The 10,197-nt window shown below is 41.7% G+C and overlaps 1 pseudogene across 2 annotated transcripts in view; it reads right to left on the reverse strand.

Annotated features, from left to right (window-relative positions):
• The window catches only part of LOC103073906 (protein BEX2 pseudogene), a 9,530-nt pseudogene extending 923 nt beyond the window's left edge, over window positions 1-8,607 (reverse strand). The window contains exons 1-2 of one of the 2 annotated variants that reach the window (XR_014368691.1): window positions 8,578-8,607; window positions 63-99 (exon numbers count right to left, since the gene is read on the reverse strand). The product of XR_014368691.1 is annotated as a protein BEX2 pseudogene, transcript variant X2 (transcript). Of the gene's footprint in view, window positions 1-62; window positions 124-8,577 lie in introns of those variants that run through there. The other variant, XR_014368690.1, reaches the window with a different exon arrangement.
• Between the last annotated feature and the right edge of the window lie 1,590 nt (window positions 8,608-10,197).

The raw sequence follows: 10,197 nt of genomic DNA on the forward strand, positions 1-10,197 counted from the left end.
GGGGGGGGGGGGGGTATGACAGGGCTCTGCACCCACCCACACACACCGTCCCCAGCACCGACCTGGGCCTATCCTTGCTGTCTCCTCCTTCTCCCGATTCTCGCTGCAAGTGCGTCGCTGCAACACTTGACACTTAGATCCGCAGACCTGCAGAAGGCAGGGATGGAGGGAGCGAGTATTGTTGCCAAGCTCTCTCGGCGCTGAACCACCACCCCTCACCGCCCATCCCCCGCCGCCACCCCCGACCTGCGTCCACCGCCCCCTTCCCGGGTTCACCATTGCCCTGCAGGAACTCAGGGATGATTTCCCATTGCTCTTAAGTTGCTTTGAGGCCTGGAACCCTGCTGCCCCTGCAACCCTCACCCCAGGGGGCCCCTATTTCTGTTCCCAAGAAAGCAAGTGTCTGGAGAGAGCTCACCGGGACCCGCCACGGTGATCCCCTGCGCAGAACCCGTGCACCGGCCTCTGGGGTTGGCTGGGGGCGGCCCTGCCACCCAGGCGTCAGCGCGTGGGCCCCGGGGCCCTTACCTGCTCCGCTTCCCCCGGGCCCGATGCCAGCGCGCCGTGCGCAGGGCAGCGGGGAGCTGGTACCCAGACACGAGTGACGACTGCACCAAAGGCTGCGTCGCTCTGCAGCTCGCGGTCACGTGAGGGCTTCGCGTCACAGCGGACCTCGCCCTCAGATCCTCCTCCCTACCCACCCGGGCTGACGCAGAGTTCAACAGGACCCTCCCCTCCACCTCCGCACGCAAGATCTCCCCCTACACGCAGCTGTGCGCTAGGTCCGGTTCCTCAGCTTGGTCCTTTCCGATCCGAGGGCCCACAGGCGGCCTCACTGCCCTTATGTTTGGGGTTTGACCTTCTCTGGTTACCAGGGAGAGTCTGCATCTCCCTTCCCACCACTCCAAGGCCTTGGTATTGACTTTGGCCCTTTCTGCTTTTTTCTTCTGTTCTCACTAGCTGTATATTATTTGCTTCCTAGTAATTTCTCTTTATTTCCTTAGTAAAAATCAGTATGCCTCTAAAAAACCTGAAAATTAGGAAATTTCGTTTTTTGAAAGACATGCCTCAAGCTGGGGAAGTAAAAAACAAAAAAGAAAACTAATTGTTTATGTTCTCTTGCACCACACAGAAAGTATTTTCTTTGGGCTCCACACAACTTCATTTTTAGAATATTGTAGCTTGTTTCAGAATTTTATGGAATTAAAAAAATGGGGGAAATCTTTCTAAACACAGTCGCGATGTTTTGAAAATTATCTGTGAAGTTAATATTCACGGAGAAGTCTGATTGTCAAATCTTGGCTATTTTATGTAAATAATCTGCCTTTATATTCCTTCTGGGACAGATTTCAAGTTTTATTAATAAACATTTATATTTTATTCTACTATAATAAACATTCATTAAATATGGAAAAGCATTTGCTGGCAACTGAAGTCATCTGCTTAAATTTAATGGCTATTATTAAAGTTGGTTTTGAAGACCTAAGCAAAGGGAAGAGCTATGAGGCTGATGCAGGTTGAGGGATGCAAAGATAATCGGATCACCCCTGCCCTATCAAGAGGTTGGGAAGGGGCTGGTCTTCCTGCTGCCACATTCCAGAGCTTCCTATTTCCTACATTCAGGCTCCTGATTGTTTCTTACTCCAAAAATACAGATGGACAGGTGACCAAGGTCTTGACCTGAGTAAATTCCTTTGGTTCTTTCCCTCCATTTCTTCCCCAAAATCCTACCTAGTGACTTATCTCCCACATAGATGAGGGGTTTGTTCTCATACTCAAAACCAGATGGGGCTCTTCTACACCTCTGTGGTGGGGGATTACAAGAATTGTAGAAAAGTAATTGTTTCAGAGAGAGCCTCCCAGGTCTGCCTGCTCTCTCCTTTTTTTCACCTTGTCCATGTGGAAACCTCTTTGGGACCTTTCTGCTATCTCTCACCTGGCTTGGGAAGTGCAGAGAGTTGAGATCCTCACTGTTACCTCCTCACCTCCAGTGCACTCAGGAAGAACCCAGCCTTGCTGCAGGGTCACTATCTTCCAGTCCATACCCACCCTGATACTCCCTCACTTATGCCAGAGTCCAAGGAACATTCTCTGCTGACAATCCTGAGTAACCTTATATTAGGCATGCAAACATGGAACTCTGTGGAACACCTTAAATGTTATTCAAAATTATCTGTGTGGGGGGGTGATTATATATTCACATTTTTGTGGGAAGAGAGGCTATAATTTTTAGAAGATTCTCAAAAGAGGCTGTGGTTCTTTACCCCTAAAAAAGGTTAAAACTGTCTATATATGCTGTCTCACTAACTCTAGTCATTTATTCTCACCTTAGACCTGCTTCTTTTCCCTTTGTTTTCTGCCTTAGTATCCACCCATTGGCCAACTCAGAACCAGGCCATCATCCTTGAATCCTTCTTCATTGTCTCTCATATTCAATTAATAATCAAATCGAGCTAAGACTCTATTTATGTCTTTTAATAACAGCATCATGGAGCTATAATCCACATATCATACAATATCCATTTAAAGTGTACACTCCAATGATGTTTACTTTATTCACAGATATGTACAACCATCACCACAGTCAATTTTAGAACATTTTCATCACCTCAGAAAAAAACTCAGAAAGTACTCTTTAACTATCACTCTCCTATCCTCCCATCCTCTCCAGGTCAAAGCAACCATACAAAGCAAACGTAATTTCTATCTCTGTAGATTTCCCCATTCTGAACATTTCATATGAATGAAACCATATATAATATGTGTTCTTTGGGGGCTCACTTCTTGATTTAGCATAATGTTTTCATACTTCATGGCAACAATATGATTAATCATTTGAGGAACTGCCAAACTGTTTTCCACAGTGTTGACCCTTTTACATACCTACCAACACTGTATGAGAGTTCTGAATTTGCCACATCCTCACCATTTGTTATCATATGAAATTTTTTTTTTTTTTTTTTTTTTTTGCGGTATGCGGGCCTCTCACTGTTGTGGCCTCTCCCGCCGTGGAGTACAGGCTCCGGACGCGCAGGCCCAGCGGCCATGGCTCACGGGCCCAGCCGCTCCGCGGCATGCAGGACCCTCCCAGACCGGGGCACGAACCCACATCCCCTGCATCGGCAGGCAGACTCCCAACCACTGCGCCACCAGGGAAGCCCCATATGAAATTTTGATTCTACTCATATTAGTGGGAATGAATTGTTGACTGAAAAACAGTTCACAACATGATAACTGTCAGTTCAGTTTTATTTGGGGACTTACTGAGGACTGTAGCCTGGGAGACAGCCTCTCAGATAGCTCTGAGGAACTGCTCCAAAGAGGTCAGGGGAGAGGTCAGTGTATATATACATAATTTCGGTGAAGGGAGTATGTGCAATCAAGCACACATCTCAGTAGAAGTTTGCTGCTAGTCATGGGAAGGTTGCTGCTACTCATGAGGAACAGATGTCTCTGTTAATGATTTTAAGTGCTTTTCTAGGTATGAGAAGATGCAAAAAATTGGGTTCATAAAATTTTCTTCTGAAAATATTTAATTATCTGATGGATTTGAAGGCCTGTTCTGCCAGTTTTCCCAGAGCACAGAGTGCCTCATTCGTGATCTCTGCCCTGATCTCCTTTCAGGTTGTGTTAAAGGTCTGTAACTTCAGTGGCTAAGTGACTTCATTCTTATAGAACAAGGTGGCAATTGCTATATTTTTGTAGTCAGGGCCCCCCCAACGCTCCCTCCCCCGCTCCATGGTCATAAAATTGACCATGTTTTGAGAGGCATTTCATGACCATTTTGTCCCACAGTACTAGGAATGTTCATTCCTAGGTCAGGCTAAGATTTCATTGATAGACCATTCAATGTGGTATTACTGGACTAGGCCCCGTTAACAGTAGCCAAAAGTCTTTGGACCATCTGACTTACTAGTCTGCTATGGTCCAAGAAATGATTCCCTCTTATTGCTTCCTCCCATATCTAGAGTTACACTATTACAATCAATTGATCTTATAGAACTATGTATTTGGTCAACCGTTTCAAGTCACCTAGTCATCATTTTATCAGAGGAACAGTCATACATTTGGTAATATAAGAAGCAACAATCTTGTAAAATGGGCAGAATACAAGTAATATAGATAGTAGCATTAGTAAGGTCATAAGTAAGAATTTAAACCAAGAACTTCCTTTAGGTGCATCCCAGTATATCCCCAGGTCATCTGATTTAGTCTGTTCTGTACCAATCCTTGTCTTTAAGGGAAATAATATATTGGCATTGTTCATAAGGCACCTAGCCCAATTTCCTAGTGTTATTAGGCTGATTATCCTTAGTATGGTTTAATTGTTCCCAACACAAGGGAGATCTTTAAACTTAAATGATTGTGGTCTGGTGTTAACCATATAAATCAATCCCATAACAGGGAGCTTATATTCTTTGACTGAAATTTAGCTCTTTGCTCTGATTGAGCTTAAGTAACTTTAAAAGAAAATTCATATTTATTATTATGGTCAGAGCAAGTAGATTGATTGTCCAAGTGAGGGGCTCCCATCTAGTAATATCAATAGTAGCCTGAACAAAACTGTAACTTCTTTCTTCTAGAATACATTTCCTAAGGGCCATCCAATTAGAGCCTTGGAAAGGAGAAATCCACCAAGGTAACCCAGAAGTACTGAATGTAGGTAATTGAACATAAACCCAACAATTGGATTGGTTTCTTTTTCTTTTTTTTTTTTGAAACTTACATATGATTGAACCCAAGAAAGAAATACATTTGGTTCATAAGCAAAAGTGTGAGCAGTTATCGGAGTAATTGGTGTACAGGCCTGGTCTGGCATCTTGGGTCAGCTGGCTACTTCAGATGTCATCTTCTTCTCACTTTGGTCTCTTAGTTTCTCCTCTGTTTCAATGTTGTTTTGAGGTGAGTTTGAGGTCAACAGCCTTCTCTATAGACCAGTCCAGTGCAAGGACCTTTTCTAAGTGGAAAATATGAATCCAAGAGTTAATTCCCTTCAGTTTTGCTGTACATGAGCTAGTTAAGAGCACTTGATAAGGTTCTTCCAATCTAGGTTGGAGTTAGTCCTTTAAATGATGTCTTTTCCAGTATGCATAACCTCCTGGTTACAGGTCATGGAGCAGCTGATCTCCATCCAAAGATAGTCTAAGCTTCAGAAACAAGCTTAGATTATTTACAGTAGCCAAAATATGGAAGCAACCTAAATGTCTAGGCAGGTGAATGGATAAAGAAGATGTGGTGTGTGTGTGTGTATATATATATACACACACACAATGGAATAGACTCAGCCATAAAAAAAGAATGAAATAATGCCATTTGCAGCAACATGGATGGACCTAGAGATAATCATACTAAGTGAAGTAAGTCAGACAGAGAAAGACAAATATCATATGATATCACTTATATGTGAAATCTAAAAAAATGATACAAATGAACTTACTTATAAAACAGAAATTGACTCACAGACATAGAAAACAAACTTACGGTTACCAAAGGGGCAGGGGGGCAGGGATAAATTAGGAATTTGGGATTAATAGATACACACTACTATATATAAAATAGATAAACAACAAGGACCTACTGTATAGCATAGGGAACTATAATCAATATTTTGTAATAACCTACAATGGAAAAGAATCTGAAAAATAATATATATATATATAATGTATATATTATATATATATAAAAAACTGAATCACTTTGCTGTACACCTGAAACATTGTAAATCAACTGTACTTCAATTAAAAATGTATAAATAGAAAAAAGAAACAAGCTTAGAATGTCCTTTTAATAATTCAATTAAATTTTACAATAATGTAACATAGTAATGAGGAATAACGAGTGAGTAATAAGGAAGTGAGTCTTAGACAAACAACATTAGAATTTAATATCCACAAAGGTATACTGCTGAAACAAATATTTTCTCTCTAAAATTACCCGCATTTCCACCAAATATAGCCAAATTAATATGAATTTGTTTGCAAATAATTCTGGTTTCAATACACTTGGCCTGACTACTTACATAAGTGTAGTTGATCATACAGGCTCTTTTAAAACTAGCTTTCCATCAGATTCTGCCTGCAATATCTATAGATTTGGGTGAATTCCTCTCTTCCTGAGATTCCCAAAATATCTTGAGATTCTTGCACCTGTCAGGAGGTGTACTGCTTTACTTACCTGATAAGGCAGCTGGGAACCTAAGAGTTTCCTATCTATGGAGGGATCAGGTAGAGAGAAAAGATAAATTTTTAAATTCTGCTTACAAAAGAATAATTTACCAAATTGCTGTAAGTCGTAATTAGCTTGAGGGGAAGTGTTTCTTAATATCTGGAAAACACAGATTAAAAGCCATTAACATTTTAGACAGAGACCATAAAAAATTACAACAATATTCATAGTTCAGTCTTATGTAACTAATCCTTGATCTTTTGTTAACAGTTTTATAAAGCCATCAGGGTTTCCATTAGAATTCCTTAATGTTTTATCCAGTTCAACGGTATGATCTGAAAGTTATCAGAAGCCTGTACTTGTCAAAAACTCCTTTCTATGAATCTTCCTGAAGATAAAAGATTTTTGCAAAGACATCAAAGTAAACCTAAAACTGTCTATGAATGACAAAAGACTTAAGAAGGCATGGTTAAAGAACTGATTACAATGCAATTGACAAAGAAACTCAGTTACTGTTGTGACATATGACATTTTTAAATAATAATTAGATTATGACCAATAACATTTTATCAGGCCATATTTAATTTTTAGAAATTCCATATAATTTCTAGAATATTTAAAATAACATTTACCCATACCATACAACATCGAAAGATTTCTTACTCATTTGACAGTGCTTCCAATGTAATTCAACATATCAAATGAACCTAATTAGCTTAATATCTCTCTTTGGGATGTTTCATGAGCCCTTTTAAGCATTCCAAAGTTAGTAAGAGGTCCAAGGAACTTCATTGGAATTTGATTTGGAAGTTTGTCAAAAAATATGAAAAGGCTTTCAAACACTTGGTCAAATAGGATCATATGTCACTGTGAAACAATACTTATTCACTTCACCAAAGTGACAATAAAATATTTCAAAGGCAAATACAGAAAGTTGTAGCAGGTTACCAGTTAAAGGTAAAGAAACTTTATAATCTGTTATCAAAAGCAGATCAATAGTTAAGAAAACTGTGCCCTCTTAACAGAGACAGAAACCAAATTCAGGTTTGAACCACTTTACCTTTAATAATAGAACTCAATTAAATTTATTCTAATCTTAGTCAGTTCTGACCACACATAGAATACCATTATAAATATTTTTTTCTTTCCCAGGAACCTTCTACAAATTTCTATGCCCATATTAATTTGACCCTTATTTTCTATCTTATTTAGAAATAACCAGCATTGAGACAAAATTACGTTCTTTCCCTTAACAAAATGCAATTTCAGGGGCTTCCCTGATGGCACAGTGGTTGAGAGTCTGCCTGTCGATGCAGGGGACACGGGTTCATGCCCCGGTCCGGGAGCATCCCACATGCTGTGGAGCAGCTGGGCCTGTGAGCCATGGCTGCTGAGCCTGTGTGTCCGGAGCCTGTGCTCCGCGGCGGGAGAGGTCACAACAGTGAGAGGCCCACGTACCGCAAAAAAAAAAAAAAAAAGCAATTTCATTCCTCATACCTTCTTTTTTTTAGATTTGTTTCTTTATTTATTTATTTTTGGCTATATTGGGTCTTCTTTGCTGCGTACCGGCTTTCTCAAGTTGTGGTGAGCGGGGGCTGCCCTTCATTTTGGTATGCGGGCTTCTCATTGTGATGGCTTCACTTGCTGCAGAGCATGGTCTCTAGGCGTGTGGGCTTCAGTAGTTGTGGCATGTGGGCTTCAGCAGTTGTGGCTCGCAGGCTCTACAGTGTAGGCTCTGTAGTTGTGGCGCATGGGCTTAGTTACTCTGCAGCATGTGAGATCTTCCTGGACCAGGGCTCGATCCTGTGTCCCCTGCATTTACAGGTGGATTCTTAACCACTGCACCACCAGGGAAGCCCCTCATACTTTCTTATACTGAAAACACACATCCTACTTTCCTTGTATACTGAAATGTTTCCCTTATTATTTCTAGTAGCTTTAATTACAGATTTAAATTAGAATTCTCAATTCTTAAAAACCTTAATTTCTAGTAAAAAGTAAGAAGTAAGCAGTTGTGAACTGTCTTTTACATTAGCATTCTGTAGATTGGCAAACATATAAATACCAATAATAATTTCTAAAATTATGTGCTTTCTTATAGAAAATGTCCTAGTGTGGCACCAAACATATTTATTAATAGTCTTAAATATCTTCAGTTTCTGTGTAAAAGGAAGCCAATATTCAGTAATTAATGTTTCAGTATATTATTTTATTTGGGAATGACTTTTAGTTATTCAATAAAATTTCACCACTTAATTTAGCAAAACTCTAAAGTTTCAAGTTATCAAAGCCTGGAGAGATTATTTTAAAGTAGGTATTCTTAAAACATACTTATTCCTGGGGCGGAGGGGAAGATGGTGGAACAGTAAGACATGGAGATCACCTTCCTCCCCACAGATACACCAGAAATACATCTACATGTGGAGCATCTCCTTCAGAACACCTACTGAATGCTGGCAGAAGACCTCAGACCTCCCAAAAGGCAAGAAAATCCCCACGTACCTGGGTAGGTAAAAGAAAAACAGAGACAAAAAACAGGGACGGCACCTGCACCAGTGGGAGGGAGCTGTGAAGATGGAAAGGTTTCCACACACTAGGAAGCCCCTTCGTGGGCGGAGATTGCGGGAGGCGGAGGGGGAGCTTCAGGGCCGTGGAGGAAAGCACAGCAACAGGGGTGCGGAGGGCAAAGCGGGGAGAATCCCGCACAGAGGATCGGTGCCGACTGGCAATCACCAGCTCGAGAGGCTTCACTGCTCACCTGCCAGGGTGCGCGGGGCTGCAAGCTGAGGCTCGGGCTTTGGTCGGAGCTCAGGGAGAGGACTGGGGTTGACTACGTGCACACAGCCTTGAAGGGGTTAGTGCACCACGGCTAGCCGGAAGGGAGTCCGGGAAAAGGTCTGGAGCTGCCGAAGAGGCAAGAGACTTTTTCTTCCCTCTTTGTGTCTTGGTGCGCGAGGAGAGGGGTTTAAGAGCGCTGCTTAAAGGAACTCCAGAGAAGGGCGAGAGCCGCGGCTAAAAGCACGGACCCCAGAGACGGGCGGGAGTCACTAAGGCTGCTGCTGCCGCCACCAAGGGGCCTGTGCAGCCCACCACTGCCAGGCTCCCGGGATCCAGGTACAACTTCCCGGGGAGAATGCACGGCGGGCCCCAAGCAGGTGCAACATCACGCTGGCCTCTGCCGCCACAGGCTTGCCCCGCACTCCATGCCCCTCCCTCCCCTGAGTGAGCCAGAGCCCCGGAATCAGCGGCTCCTTTAACCCTGTCCTGTGTGAGCAAAAATCAGACGCCCTCCAGCGACCTACATGCAGAGGCAGGGCCAAATCCAAAGCTGAGCCCCTGGGAGCTGTGAGAACAAAGAAGAGAAAGGGAACTCTCGCCCAACAGCCTCAGAACAGGCGGATTAAAGCTCCACAATCAACTTGATGTGCCCTGCATCTGTGGAATACATGAATAGACAATGAATCATCCCAAATTGAGGAGGTGGACTTCGAGAGCAAGATCTATGATTTTTTCCCCTTTTCCTCTTTTGGTGAATGTGTATGTGTGTATTTCTGCGTGAGATCTTGTCTGTATAGCTTTGCTTCCACAATTTGTCTTAGGGTTCTATCTGTCCATTGTTTTTTTTAAATTTTTTTCTTAATAATTAATTTTAATTTTGATAACTTTATTATACTTTACTTCCTTCCTTTCTTCCTTTCTTTCTTTCTATCTTTCTTTCTTTCTTTCTTTCTTTCTTTCTTTCTTTCTTTCTTTCTTTCTTTCTTGTTTTCTTGCTTTCCTTCCTTCCCTCCTTTAGACAACGAATCATCCTAAATGGAGGAGGTAGACTTTGAGAGCAAGATTTATGATTTTTTCCCCTTTACCTCTTTTTGTGAGGGTGTATGCGTATGCTTCTGTGTAAGATTTTGTCTGTATACCTTTGCTTCCACCATTTGTCCTAAGGTTCTATCTGTCCCTTTTTTTTCCTAAATAATTATTTTTTTAATTTAATAACTTTATTATACTTTATTTTATTTTACTGTATCTTCTTTC

This window comes from Lipotes vexillifer, unplaced genomic scaffold, assembly GCF_000442215.2.
Source record: "Lipotes vexillifer unplaced genomic scaffold, Lipotes_vexillifer_v1.1 scaffold1617, whole genome shotgun sequence".
Classification (NCBI taxonomy): domain Eukaryota; kingdom Metazoa; phylum Chordata; class Mammalia; order Artiodactyla; family Lipotidae; genus Lipotes; species Lipotes vexillifer.